Source organism: Coturnix japonica, chromosome 17 (genome assembly GCF_054131305.1).
Source record: "Coturnix japonica strain WE chromosome 17, WE-NBRP24, whole genome shotgun sequence".
In the NCBI taxonomy this organism is placed as follows: Eukaryota; Metazoa; Chordata; class Aves; order Galliformes; family Phasianidae; genus Coturnix; species Coturnix japonica.
Genome location: NC_140679.1, coordinates 14,741,165 through 14,754,638, shown reverse-complemented (window position 1 = coordinate 14,754,638; position 13,474 = coordinate 14,741,165).

Here is a 13,474-nt window from a genome sequence, read left to right as displayed (position 1 = left end):
CTCAGTGCTGTCTATGAGCACACAGACCCACAGCTTCCCTTCTCAATCTCATTGTAATCCATTTTTTATCGCCCTGATGATGCTGGGCTCGTATTGTAGCAGGCGCTGTTTGCAGCAGGCTCTGGTTGTGTACAGGGCAATGGGATGCAGGACCAGACCTCAGCCCCCACTGCTGCCTGCCTGCATCCCCTACAGCAGCAGCGCACTACCAGCTTATTAATTATGCAGTGTAATTAGATAACGCATATTCAAATTTCAGTAATCACTGCACAGTTCATTCTGCACTTCGCTCCTCGTGCCGCAGTGACGCAGCCTTTACCCGTTCGCTCACTCATAATGAACAACCACTTGGAATGTTAAAGAGTGGAGGATATCTTTCTGAGTTAATTAGCTTGAAATTAGCTTAATCACAGCTCATTTAAACTTATCTAAACAACAGCACGAGGAACTTACTCAGCTTTACCCCAAAGATGCCGCTGCTGGGGATGCCCAGGTGGAGAAGGGGGACCATATTTGCAGTGTTTGTGGTTGTGAGGAGCTTGAAGAGTCCTCGCTGGTTGGGCTGTGAAATACAATCAGTCATAGCAGCACCCTCTGTAAGGTGCTCATGGTGTGAGCAGCATCACAGCCCTGTGTTGTGCTGACTGTGTGCAACCTGTTGGCTTCAGCCCCGTCGGGATCTGCCCTGCAATTAGTAGTCAGGAGTAACGAATTAACCCTGAGTTTGATCTTGAATGGAGAAACATCGTGCTGGAACGAGTTTATTGTTTTGTGAGCTTTTTGGAGCTGTTGAACTCGGTGTTAGGTTGTAATCAATGGGATGTCTGGGCTTCCTGGAGGTGAGTGGGAGCATGCAGTACATACGTCAATATTTGGAGATCAGAGATCTCTGGAAAAATGCCGTGAGCAAAGGGGTGAGAGGGAGCAGAGGGCATCAGAGCTGACATCTGAGTCCTGCCCTGTGCTGTCCAAGCAGAGCTTGGCTGGGGGTGGACATACAGTCAGACTCTTGGTGCCACAGGGGAGACATAGAACCAGGCTGGTAGTAGCTGGAAGGCTCTGAAGGCATCATGCCCATGTCTGCAGCATCTGCCAGCTACCAGGGATGGGGAGCTGGATGTCCTTGAGAGATGCCTGGGGATGCTGCTGGCACATGGGTGTCCCCTGGCTCTGCCCACAGTTAGGAGCCATCTCCTTTGGTTCACTATCAGAAAGGTACAAGGAGGCAGCATCTCATGTCCCAGGAGCCCACATGCTGTGGGTTTGGGGTTAACTGATGGGGGAGGTGGGTTCAAGGTGGCCCCCATTTGCAGCCATGCTGCACAGGGCTGAGCTCATTCTGCAGTGTTCAGGCAGGTATAGCTCCCTAATTGCAGGTTTGCTGCATGAACAAATTATTTCCACCATGCCAGCATTTAACAGAAGCAGCTCCCTTCGGGGACACTCTTATTTCCCATATCATGAAAAATGTAAGTACTGTTTAGGGCCTGTTTTACCACTCCTGTGTTTGTGCAGCTCTCATTAGGGATGGTGGGAAGCGTTGTGCTGCACTGAGGGGCAATGACTCCAGTGCTTTGCATCAGCACAGCACAGCGATACCTCAGGCCTCCATCAGAGGAGAAATGAACTCAGCTCCCACCACTGCAACGAGCTCCCCAGTCCCTCCAGCTCAGTCATTTAGTTTGCATTTAGCAACCAGGTGAATGTTAATTCCAGACCATCTTTTTCTCAGTCCTGCCGCTGTTTGTTTGTCTGCGTGCTCCTTTTTCTGACAACAATGCACCATATGGTGCCTCCAGCACTGGGACTACAGCCATGGGGGTAACAGATGCAAAGTGGCCCCAGACAATAGATGTTGAAGTCTGTCACTTTGGAGGAGTGAGAAAAGCCACCAAACACGGCATAAAATATTCAGCAAACGAAGCACAGCTGGGGCAGATAAAGGCCTTGAGCTCCTCTGGGCACCCTTTGCAGGACAGCTGGAAGGCACAGCTCCAAGAAGCAGCTCTGCAGGGCGCTGGGCTGGTTGAATTTGGGAAGTGCTCTCCAAGTCTGGGAGCTCTGAGATAGCTCAGTCACCTGATTTGCACAGAGCTCATGCTGCTCATTAGGGGAGGCATTAAGACGTGACTTACAAATGACTGCAGAGTTCCGCAAATGTCACTTCAATCGAACCGTTATTAGCTTATTGATTTGTATTAGGCAAGTAGATAAATACTTAACGGCAACAGCACTCTCATCATAAAGTGAATTAGTGCTTAGAGTGTGTCTGGCTCATTAGCAGACTTAGAGCACCTTGTCACCGCTCCCAGGACTGGCAGCCAAACCTCTTAATTACTCACTCATAGCAAAAGGGATCAGCTGAGCTGCCCTGACTGCAGGGCCAGGCAGAGAATAGAGAAGAAATGGCCATTGGTTGGTAGAGGATGTTCTAATTTTGACCCATGGGCTGTTTTGTGTGCTTCGTCAGGAAAACATCTTCATAAGCAGAGTGGGACCTGCAGTCACTGAGGCTCAATGTCCCCCTCTGACCACTCACTGTTTGTACAGCAGCTCCTATTCATCCCCAGGTTTTCAGTTTCTATGTTATTGGACTTATTTAAGAAAGGATTCCCGAGGTCGTGGTGTTCTTCCAACGTTTTCCTTTCATGAGAGAAAACCTCTTTTTCCAGTGTTTTCAAACGCTGTGAAATCCAAATCGATAACTTGGAAATGAAATTGCCCTCAAGCAGATTATAAACAAAGATTACCCCGACTGGGTGAACCCACTGCAGTGGGACTGGGGCAGCTCAGCCTCAAATTGAGTCGGGGATTCACTGTAATGAAGTGGGAGATGCCCATGGGAGGAGGTGGCTGCTGGAATATCCTCCTTACTCTGCTCCACTGTGCAGCTTCTCCCATCCAGGATTTGGGTTTGTGGTTTCCCACTGAAGTGGACATCTCCACTGGGGACATCCCTTACATGATGGGGCTGGCAGGCACGGCAGGTGGGCTGTGAGTGGGTTAGAAAAGTAATTAAGACCTGAGATGCCTTTCTTATTGCAGGTGGGAACTGATATTGATAGTGCTCTTCCTTGGCTATTTCCCTCTGAAAAGAAACTGAGCAGAATATTGAAGAAATCCATTCTCATCACCCCCTGCACATCCCATCTCCTCTCCCAGGACACCCCACTCCCCCCTCCCCCTATCAGCAGCACTTGGGCACTGATCTCATTGGGCAGAGCTGAGCTGGGATGGATAGGCACACATTCACCCACAGCTCCACATCCCTGCACGGGGTGGGGAGCAGTCTGGGCTGATTTCCTCTAGATTTGAGCAGGGAATAAATTGGAAGGCATGAATCATCTTGACGCAGACACTGCTGAGATGGATTACCTGGCTTGGCAGCTCACTCCTCCCTTCCCAAAGCCCCGTTGGCTCAGTTCCTTTCAGTTCAAACTTCCAGCTCCCAGAGGCAGGATGGCTCCTGCTCCCTGTGCTGCTCTTTACTCATGTCCCCAAATAGGGACTGCAGTGACCTGGCCACGCTCCCCCTTCACCCAGCACAACCAGACCACACTGTACCTCCAGGCTGCAGTACAGTATTGCATATAGGAGGTGCAGGAGGCTCTGTGTGCCCGGGCTGTGGGCAGCTCACCAAACAGCCCAGCATTTTCTGAGTTCCTATTTCCAGAAGCTGCCTCTTGCAGGACATGGAGCCGTGATGTGCATGGAGCAGCCTTCTGCCCCATGCTCAGATATGCTGCCCTCATTAACACCTGGCTTTTGCCACTGTTGTTGGTTGCCCTGTGACACCTGGGGCTGGAGGCACTGTAAGCAATGCTGCTCTCTGTTTATGAACCACGAGCATCGATTTCTGCTGCTCTGACCAAGGGAAGGAAGAAATGCATGACTGCAAAGCAGGAAGCGCAGCCTCCACTCCAAGCTGTATCGCTGGTTACGTATGTCCCAAAACCTGCCCACCATAATGAATTCAGCACTTCCCCCCACAAATTATGTGTAAAACAGCCAAATAACCCCATCCCTGTTGCACGGTGATTGCAGCAATCAGAGGCCAAGGCTGGCTCCCGCCCAGGGACCGTAAATCTGGAGCTCTGCAGGCGCAGCCACAGGCTGATAGCGAGTGATTGCCCTTAATTCCAGCTCTTCCCCTGCTCCAAGAGGGTTCATCCGGAGCCCCCCGGTGATGCTCAGCACTGCTAATCACAGCCCTGTGCATCGCCAGCTGCTGGCTGCCATCTCCATTTCCTTTCTGCCTCCACCTCTGCTGGCACTGATGTTATTGGGAGGGGGATTTTGAAGCAGGGCACAGAGCAGCTCCTTGCACCAGGCTGGAAGCACTGCAGAGTGCTGGGGCAGCTGCCAGCCTCTCCCTGCACTCACAGCTTCACTCTTCCCCATCACTCCCCTGAAGCTGCCATTCCCACCACCACCACCTTCCCACTCCTCAGTGCTCCCAGTGCATCAATGGGGTTCTGATACCCAATGGGGGAAAATAAGGATGCAGATTTGTTTGTTCATTGGGGAGGCAGTGAATTTCAAGGAGCTTCCTCCTCTCCTCTCCTCTCCTCTCCTCTCCTCTCCTCTCCTCTCCTCTCCTCTCCTCTCCTCTCCTCTCCTCTCCTCTCCTCTCCTCTCCTCTCCTCTCCTCTCCTCTCCTCTCCTCTCCTCTCCTCTCCTCTCCTCTCCTCTCCTCTCCTCTCCTCTCCTCTCCTCTCCTCTCCTCTCCTCTCCTCTCCTCTCCTCTCCTCTCCTCTCCTCTCCTCTCTTCTCCTCTCCTCTCCTCTCCTCTCCTCTCCTCTCCTCTCCTCTCCTCTCCTCTCCTCTGTTCCTCTCCTCCTCCCCTCCATCTCCCTTTGAACAAATCACTCCTTTTGCACAGTCCCGTTGTCTAATTTCGCCGAGCTCTGAGTCTCAGCCTCCTGTTAATTGGTTTTGCCCATCTTTGTGCATTCCCTTCTATGCAAAAAAAAGCCACACATAACATTTTAATTTTGAAAGCCTCCTTGTTTGTTTTATATTGAAATCACCCACGCCGCTCCGGCCTCCAGAAACAGACGCTTTCTCATTTCATTAAAAACTCTTTGTTATGATAAAAAGCGGCAGAAAAGAGATAAAAAAAGAAAAGAAAGTGGTGTTTCCTTCAAGGCACATGAAAGCGGCGGAGATAAATCCCATGCATTGTAGGGATCAAACCCATGTCGGGCTGCAGCACGGCGATACCAGGAGGAGGGTGGGAGGAGGAAGCATGGAGCAGATCCATGCCCCAGCACCCAGTGCTTACAGCGGGGGGTTGGGTGCCCCTAGAGCTGCCTTGTCCCTTCCATCCATCCCTTCCTGATGTATGGGACCCTCAGGAGCTGTGCTGGGGGGTGGCACTGTGAGCCCAGTGACTTCAGGTTGGATTTGAGGCTGCGTGGCCATTGCTTGGTGTCAGAGGGTTGCGGTGTCCAAAGGCAGACTTCAGATTGCTCCCTGGTTTCTCATTGCTCCCACCAACCAAGACCTGGAAATCAATGCAAATAGAGAAAAGAAAATTCTGGCTTTGCAACTTGATTGCTTCACTTCTTCTTCTTTTTTTTCCCCTCCCCATCCCTGAACATCAAAGAGTCTTTCTTTTTCTTCCTGATTTTCCATATTCTTTAGCGGTTGCTGAATTACTATTTAGCTTTACTGATGTTGGTTTTGCTTTCTTCCCACCCACTGCCATTGAAAAGGTCATTTAATTATTATTACAAAGAATTACAGAAAGATAGAGAGTTGTCTAAATGCCTTAAGCTGCAACAGGTTATTAGTATGAATTCTTTTTATGGAGGTTTTAAATGGATTATTGTTTGCAGCATTGCACTAAGGATAGCCCAACAGTGATAGGACAACACTGGGTGCAATGGGCAGCCCTGCAGGCAGCACTGTGTCAGCAGGGGATGCTCCTCTGTCCATTCATAGACACCCAAAGGGATTTTGTGGGCAATTTCAGAGCTGGTTTCCCAGACCTGTGCTGCTGGCTATCAGTAACAAGAGTTAAGCCATGCCAATGAGTCCTGTGGTCTTTGTTTCTGAGTAGGGTTCTAAAAGATGACGATAGATGCTGGTAAAATAAGAGGTCTTTTATTCTTCTTTAAGATGTAACTTTGCTAATAGATGGTGATGTATGAAGGGTGTCTGGCTTGTAATGCTGGGGAAGATGAGCAACAAATTGCTATCTGGGCAGGGAGGAAGGATGGCTGTCCCATGGATGGCTGTCAGCCCCATGGCTGTGTGTCTGCCCCATGGCCATGAACCCCAAGGATGGGCCTTAGCCCCATGGCCGTGTGTCTGCCCACAGATATCTGTCCCAGGGGTGGCTGTCAGCTCCTTGGGGGCACTCTGTCACCCACTGATGCCCTTTTCCAGCCCACAGCTGAGCTGTGTCTTGGTTAAAACTGCAGCAGTGGTGGAAGAGTGCAGCACCCAGCACAGCCCTCTAGGTGGGAGACTGTGAACATGAATCCGCTGCTTGTGCCCCTTTGATGCCAATCTCTGCTCCTGCACCTCTGCTCCTCTCAAAGTGCCCCTGGGGCCTTCTAGGGAGTGCTGGGCTCTGTGGGTGCAGCCTGTGTGGGTGCTGGGGGAAATTACTTTACAGAGAGGTCGGGACTACAAAGTGAAGCAAATGTTTCTATTTCTGCTCATAAGATTCACTCAGATTAGCCCCGAAATGTTGTGTGCCATTTCTCAGATGGCACGAGCTGAGCACTAGCCCATTAATAACACAGTTTCTATTACAGTATATTTGCAGCCCCGGTTTTCATTGCACACAGCCAGGATGAAGAAACAGAGGGTTTAGATAAATGTGTAAATGCTTCTTCAGTCCTCTAGGTGGAATACTTAGAAAAATCTAATGTGGGAGGTAAGTTGTCCCAGCAAGCAAAACCACAAGTGCAGTCACTCCTCAGCCCTCTTTGCTCCATGTCAGCTGTGAATCAGGCACGTGGGCTGGGAGGATGCTGTGGGTCTATGAGGTCGTCCACTGAAATAGTCTGACAAACAGACCTCGGAGCCCACAGATGGATGTTGCGTCTCTTGACTCCTCCATTCCATGTGCTGTTTTGCAATCAACACATCACTTCTTCTGTACATCGTTGTGCAAAAGTGGAAAGACAGGCTGAGCCCCAGCAGTGCGCTCCCACTCCTCTGCATTGGTCAGGCTGGTGCAGATCCAGCAGGGCTGTGCTGTGCCTCACTGTAGGAACATCATGCTGCAGCAATACCCTGCTGCAGAAATACCCCTCTACTTAAGCACCCCGTGGCAGTGACACCCTGCTGTGGCAATACCCTGCAGCAGAAACAGCCTGCAGTGCAGGGCAGAGCCTGGCACAACCCCACAGCACCGCGGCACTCCTTGAACAGGGGAAATCCCCAGGCAAAGGTAGCGAAAGCACAGTGTTACCCCATAGAGCCAGACTGCTTAATCCCCAGGTAAGTGGAGGGAGAGGCCAGCCTTGTTTGCACTTCTGCATTGCCCACATTGCACAATGGCTGTGAGCTGTGCAGAGAGCTGAGCCTCTGCTCCCAAACCAGGTGGCTCGTGGCCACCTGCCAAACATTGCTGACGAGCTTTGCCGTAGATAAGCAGGCTGATGAACTCCTTCCATGCTTGTAGCTGGAGCAGGTAGGGAACTGAGTCACATCAGGTTGGCAAGCAGAGCTCCCACTGCCACTGACATCAGAGAGCGGTGCTGCACTCTCATCTCTGCCCCAGGTGACACACATCCGTCCAGTGGGAAGGCTCTGAGGCTCTGTCCCACATTCTGCTGGCTGGGTAGTCCCAGCACTATGCCAGTGCTGCTGGCCAGGGTGAAGGAAATCAGAGCTTCCTGAGCCATGCTGGGTACCGCTCAAAGGCTCCCAGGCACATCAGGGCACAGCAAATTATGTGCAGCTGTAGCAGGAGCAGCAGGGCTGTGGAGTGAGATGCTGCTCACGTCCTCAGTGCTCCCTGCAAGCCCAAAACTCCCAAAGGAATGAAACTCTTGAGTTTCAGCAGGGCAGGACCATGGGGTTCCTTCCTTAAGCCCTGAGTGCAGAGTCCAGACAGAAGTCAGCATCATAGGCCGTCCCATGGCTGCTCTCCCAGCTGCTGCCTGGTGAAATCCCCCTGAGCAAGGAGATGCTCCAGCTCTGGGGCCAGACCTGCAGCAGCAACCACAGAGCAGTATATGTGCCTTTTGCTAAGGTAATATTGCAGACCTTTGCCATATACCCGTGGGTGTCCGACACCCCCAGCCCTAACAAGGGGGCACATTGGGGGCACATAGCAGTGGGTTGGCAGGATCTTGTGCCACGCTCTTGGTTCCTCAGTACAAAACATCCTCTTCCCAAATGGCTGTGACTCCTCTAGAGGTATTTACTCAGTGCTAGGCATAAATCCTCTGCTCTTCACTCTACTCTGCGTGGGATCAGATCTTCCCCCGACACTCTATTTAAACATCTTACGTTAATTCCACAAAATGTTTGTACAACATCCATTATTCTTTTCGCTGTGAAGCGGCAAACACTCCCAGGCACATCGGAACACAGCGGATCCACGGTTGTGATGCTGCACCCAAACAACACACGGGCTGAACATGTGGGGGCAATTCAGATGTTTTTGGGGAAGGGACTGCGGGTGTTTCCCAGCAGAGGAGCAGAGCATGGGAAGGGCTGAGCACGAGGTCACTGGCTGCTGTCACTGCCATTGCGTAACCACCTGGGTTTCCCCACCATCGTTTGTTCTTCGTGTCTGTTGCTGTGCTCTCCTTTTGACTCTGTTTTTATAAACATGAGGTTATCCGATGGGGTTCAGAGCAGGGTTTCTGTAAGGAGAGTGTTGGGAAAGTTCTGGGTCTTTCTGTGGAAAACATTTGCTGGGATTTGTTGGAAGGTATCATCTGGATAACCAGTCACCAATGCATCCTGGGCAGGATTCACAGTGGAGATGTGGGTGAATCACTTTCTCAGGCTCAGCCAAACCCTCTCCTGCTCAGCCAGCACAGCCAGCAGTGGGTTTGGGAAGCAGCACCACCAGTGCCTGGCTGGGAGCTGATCCCACTGAGCAAACCCTGAGCTATGCTCAGCCTGGGGTTCCCAGTGGGGTAGGGGGTTCATTCCTGAGCTCCTTTGCAGGTCCCTATCTCAGCATCCCCAGATCGGACTCAATGGTGCTAGGAGACCCCAGGGCACCAGGGTGATATGAGGCTCCTGTTGGCTCTATCCCTTCAACCTCCAACAATGACATGGGTTTATGGAGCCAAAATAATCTCTGCTGGATGGCTTGATGGCTCAGGAGAAATAAATAGCCAAGGTGTGCCCAACCCAGCTGTCACTGAGGAAATGAGCCCATCCTCCTTGAGCTAACACCAGCACCAGGACCAAAGGTGAGGGTCAACACTGCTGCTCGGAGTGGCACCCAGGGCTGTGTCTATTGAGGTGTACAGGAGTAATCATGATGATGGCCACATAAATTCCTCCAGTGTGGTTCCTTCAGAGGGGTTTGCTTTCTGCCTGAGCAGAGGAGCTCTGCAAGGAGCCTCGGGCTGCACAGGGAGTCAGTGCCATGCAAAGTGCTCCTTAAGGGCCAGGAAATCAGTTCAGGACAGAAGATTTAAGAGAAAAGTGAATGTGTTTTTCTGCAGCTGCAAAGGAATCCCACACTCTTGGATGAAGGCAGTTAGCAACACCACGAGTGCTGTGGGCACACAGGCTCAAAACACAGGCAGTAAGTTCTGCAAATCCTCGTTACACTTCTCCATTTAGTTCTCCCTTGTGCTGCTTTCCTCTTTTTTTTTGCAGAAGCCTCAAGCAACCTTTGCCCCTTTCGAATCTCTCTGGCCATGGCACAGAGCTGCAAGGCTGGAGCAGGGCTCCGCACCTCCACCAGTGCCCAGGCACAGCTCCAAGGGGAGCGATGCCGATCAACACTCACTGACAGCCAGCAATGCTGCTGCCATCGGAGACGTCTTTATTGCAGGGAGCGAGAGGAGCAGATGGTCTCTCAGTCAGCATCTCCATAAATGTGAATGCTTGTGGCTATAAAAGAAAAGTGCCATAAAGAGATGTTGCTAAGCTTTCCTCTCAGTGTTTTCGCTCAGCTTTCCTCATGAGCCATGGTGACCCCTCTTCCAAAGAAAGAGCATGAATCATTGCTCGCTGTCCCCTTTGACTCCTGGATGTGCTGAGGACTATGTAATAAATCACACTGCTCGCTTTTAGAGAAAATCCAGCTGCAGCTCTGCCAGCCTCTTGGATCTGTACATCACCAGTGATGGGAGAGCTCCGTGGAACTACTGGCAATGCTTCTTGCCACACAGGAACATGTGTTGATAAGCACTGAGACCAGTGGCAGGTCACTGGTTTATTTGCAGTCTGACTCCTGAGCTCCAGCCATGGCAAACCAGCATCTTTCTGCTCCTGGGTGAGCGACCTGGCACAGGGAGCCCATGGGATTCCCTGCACCCCATGGGCACTGAGCACATCTCATAGTGAGCAGTCAGACCTCGGGCTGCCTGCAGCTCCACAGTACCAGGCAAAAGTTGTTTGTGTGCTCACACAGCGCAGCATTCACTGCTGCCACTGCTGTCTGCCCTATTTCCTGCTCTGCGATAAATAGGATTTAGGACTGTGGAGATGTCGGGAATGTGCAGCTCCCAGGGCAGCCCAGCTCAGCCCCATCCCTCCCAGCAGCTGTCGGATGAGCTCAGGCTCTGAGCAGATAGGGATGTGCCTTCCCCTAATTGCCCAGGGCTTGTCTGCACAGGCTTTTAAAGAAAGTTAACATGAAGTAACAATCTAAAGTGGATTAAAGAGCATTAAAACTCTGCATAAAACCCTCATTCAGAATTAAAGTGGCCTTAATTTAGTTTAATTTAGTCCCAAAGACTGCTAAATAAGGCCACCTCAATTGTCCTTAATTAACATAAGTGTTCCCATATAGGCATTTGTAAATGAGGTTTAATTAGCCCATTTTAAGAAGACAGATCTGAGCGAGCTGCCTTTGGTTTCTATAGGCAGGCAAGCCAGGTCGAGGGCCACTTTGCTGACGAGGCTCCCATTTGAGGCCAACCAGCAGTAGCTTTGCAGTGCTGGCATCCCTTCACCAGGAACTGGCCCCAGGCTTGCTTCCTCCCCAGCAGCAGATTCTAAGATCCTCACATCCCACCTATTTTGACTGCATTAAGTATACGAGTGGGAGATGAAAAGCTTTGCCAGAATATGGGCTCTTCCTTTAAAATCTGAGGTATGGGAGTGGTAATCCCTAGAAAAATCCCTAGAAAAGTGTGATGTCAGGATTTTACAGGACTTGTTGATGAGCAAGAAACCAGACAGGAGAAGAGCAGTGCTTTGCATTGAGCCAGCAAGGAACTGGAAGGGGATGGAGTGGGAGCCTGTCACCGGGACAGAGCTACTGCAGGCTGCCCAGCCACTACCGGTGTTGTTGGCTGCTTTGGTTTCTTTTCGGCTTACTGAAAGCACCGATTCCAAAAGATAACCCAACCACAGCAGGAAGTCCACCCTGATAGCCAGGTTTCATGTGTGACGTGGTCTGGCATCATGCTCCTCCGGCCCTCTGCCTCCCCCTCTGCTCAGCAGTTCCTTATCAGGAAAGGCCACGTGCTCTGCAGTGGGGATTTCCTCTCTGCTTTCCTGCAGGCGCACATCTCCAGCCACAGGGCTGAGATGTGAGCACCACAAACAGCAGCCAGCAGTGCCAGTGGGGCTGCTCTCTGCCCTTTGGCATAAAGGACATGGTGCAGCACTCTGCTTTCTGCTCAACCCTCTGCCCTCTCCTCATTCCCACTCTCTGCTGCCATACCGAAGCCTGCAGCCCTCCAGCTTAGACTCCTGCCCTTCTGACACCAGCATCACCCTTCCCAGTGCCCCGTTCTGTCTCACCAACCCAGCAGAAAGAGCACTGAAATGATGTCAGACCAATGAGGACCCGACTTTGTGGGACAGACTGGTGCACAACTCAACATCTTTGTGGTGAGACCACTTCCCCAGCACAAAGAGGTGCTCGTCAGCATCGAGACAAGGAAGCAGTGTGCAAGACAGACTGTGCTTCAGCAAAACGCTGTGGAAGTGCTCAGGTCCCATCATGAAATCTATGCATAGAGTGTCTCTGACTGAGATGATGCTATTCAGACTCCTCTGATCATACCTTTCTTCTCCTAGGCAGGTTCTCTGTTGTGCAACTCCTTTGGCATTCCCCAGCCCCAGGACAAGTCACTGCTCAAATAATGATGTTAGTGGGCTGCTGCTCTCACTACCTCCTCCCCTGTGCTGTAGAGCAGAGTGGGTCAGTATCTTTCCAAATCATATCACTTAAATGAGAGACAGGTTCTGTCATGTTGTATGGGGTAATGAGGGGCCTCTCTCTGCCCATCAGTGATCCAAGCAGTGGCTTTGTTCTGGATATCTGCACGTCCTCAGAAGCTGCAGCCTCTGCGAGAGTCTTTGCAATGCCAAACAATGGCAGTAAACTTTCTCTTCAAAGCAATTTGCAAATATGAAATCAAAAGTAACTACCGACAGTGCTGGGGTGTGGCCATGGTATGACCCCTTTTGACTTTTAGGGTGGAGAAGCCAACATCCCTTCTATGCATCCTGGCTTCTTTATTTCAGTGAAAAAGGCAGCATATGTTTAATGGTGGTGCTTTGCATAAATCAAAAGATCCAGCTCTGTGGATCTTGCGTGGGGTATTTCCTATAAAAAGCACATCTGTGGCCATGCTTTTGAGTGCAATAGACTCGAGCCTGGAAGCAAAAAGTACACAAACAGATGCTAAATTCAAGCTGACTGGAGTAGATTCCAAGGGAAAGAAGAGTTGGGAAAGCACCTACTTAAGTACTGACTAAGGATATTATCTCTGATCAGAATCTAGCCTCTGTGTGTGTGTGACTGTTGAGTACACAGTGCGGTTTCAGACATGGCCAGAGACAAGAAAAAATGATTGTTTCAGGGTAACCACAAGGAAGATGAATGCAAATGTATTCCTGTAACTGGGAGAGTTCCCTTGCTCCTAAGTCAGGCTCCGGTACATGGCCTGAGGGAAGCAAATTTGCAACTACCTACATTTAATTGTTTAGGAGTGATTAATCAGAAGTCAGAGTGGAACAATTTTTGCACATTATGAAATGTGAGCTCAATTCCCGTAGTTACAAATGGGCCGTGCAGTGGTTCTAACAAACAGTTGCAATCAGTCCCATTTGCTGCTGGGAGCTCTTATCTCCTTCAGAAGCCTGGTTGGATAGGCCTCTGTCGGCTGAGTCACAACTACCTGCATCACATCAGGGTCAAAGCAGCATCTTGGTGCAACAAACCCATGCCAGACAGCCTTGTGTGTCACAAGGGATGGCCATCTATGGCCAGGATGGGTCACCACGGCCAGCACTGATGCTAATAGCCCTGAGCAACCCTGCAGCACCTGTCTGTCAAATGACTGCAGTGTCAACAGTG